Below are 1700 nucleotides of genomic sequence, written 5' to 3'. Positions count from 1 at the left end.
GTATGATATACTGCCATGGTTGTTTTGACCAAATACAAAGTTTAATATGCTAATGAGTTAGTTTTAGTTCCAGAGCATGCTTCTGATGATTCTTGGTGTGATGATGGGCTTCTGAATGAAATCTCAGATGCTGACTTAAACAGAGAACAGAAGAGGCGTTATGATCAATTTTATACAGTATCCTTGCAATCTATAAATGATATGCATATCCTTTGTCCAAAACTCTTCATAGTAAAACTTTTAGGGCTTTAAACTTGAGGATGTATCATATGGAACCCTTGACAAAAGTTTATATGGGTTATCGAGATGGTATATCTGCAGGAAAGGAAGCTTCTGCCCAAGAGGGCTTCAACATTGGGTTTAAGCAATCTGCAAGCAGTGGTTACAAATGGGGAATTGTTAGAGGCATCACAAGGTGAAAAGTGATAGTATTTACTGATCTCTTTCTGCAGAAGAATTTTGGTATCTTATTTTTCCTACATTATTTCGTAGTGCATTTGTAAACCTCCCAGATCAATTCAAAGAAAAGTTAGTTAAGAAGCTTGAAGACAGATGCACGTTTCAAAGTCTTTACAAGCCCGTTCAAGAGATTTCCACGGACGATGCTCTGAGAATGTATCACTTTCAACTACAACAAGAAAATAAACAATCTCATCAAAGATCAAAAGCGACAGTATCATCGGCAATCGAAGATTTTGACTGCAATAAGTTAGACTTCTTTTTCAAGGAGCTTATGTTACTTGTAAGTGAGTCTTCTGAAATCAAAGCAAGTGTTGATGTTGTAAAAGGAGAGGAAGAAGAATGACCTTGATGTTGAAGTACTTGGAGGGATCGTTCAAATTCACTTACGTCTGAATTTTCTGGACAGATTGTAATTTTTTGATGGCCTCAGATTGCAATGAAAAGAACTGAACCATTGCTCCATTGCAGCATAATATATTTTGAGATTTTGCTTCAGAAAAATAGGTTCCAAATTTCAGAGTATTGACTATTCTTCCACTGGAACTGTGCCGTCATTTTTGGGAACGTTGAAAGCACTCATGGTTTGATAATAATCTCCTTCCGAAATGCAATACTTTTTCATTGTGTTTGATGTTGAGCATGGCCTTTCTTTTTCCTCCTAGTTTTGCACACTGTAAATATAAGCATAAGATGCTTCTCCAACAATAACGATAGAATCTGATGAGAGGTTAATCAAGTAGCACTATATTGAAATGAATGAGATACTATTTTCAAACTAATACAAACAACTCTTACACTTTTTTCTTTCCTTTTTTCTGAATAAATTTCTACTTTCAGAATGCATTTACTTCAGCTTTAAATTAACATCGTATTTCATTAATTAGATTTTTTTTTACACTAAGTTAAAGTCATATGGTTGAGTTTTTCTGATCTTTCTTATGTATTTAGCAAGTCAATTCAATAGCCATAAATTTTTGATTTGCCAAATAAATCAGCAATTACCAACTTAACTCTCTTTGACCTTTAATTAATTGTAATCTTAGATGTCTAAGCATATTACAACTATGTCATGCTCCACAATATAGTATTTGTATAAATTATAAATTATAAAATATAAGTCTCATTAAATGTATTCATGTGTATAATTCTAGATTAATTATATATTATTTTTATAATTAATTATTATTTTTGAATGTGTCGGAGAATATTAAATCATATTGTCTTAGCATCTAGTAAAA

General features: G+C 32.4%; 1 long non-coding RNA gene across 1 annotated transcript; it reads left to right on the top strand.

The window, feature by feature from the left end:
• The first annotated feature begins 258 nt into the window (after positions 1 to 258).
• LOC135611761 (uncharacterized) lies at positions 259 to 924 on the top strand. Its single transcript, XR_010486648.1, has 2 exons — positions 259 to 415; positions 493 to 924. It is a non-coding gene; the product is annotated as an uncharacterized LOC135611761 (long non-coding RNA).
• Positions 925 to 1700: the final 776 nt, after the last annotated feature.

Source organism: Musa acuminata, chromosome BXJ2-5 (assembly GCF_036884655.1).
Source record: "Musa acuminata AAA Group cultivar baxijiao chromosome BXJ2-5, Cavendish_Baxijiao_AAA, whole genome shotgun sequence".
Classification (NCBI taxonomy): Eukaryota; Viridiplantae; Streptophyta; class Magnoliopsida; order Zingiberales; family Musaceae; genus Musa; species Musa acuminata.
This window is presented reverse-complemented; position numbering and strand designations above follow the sequence as displayed.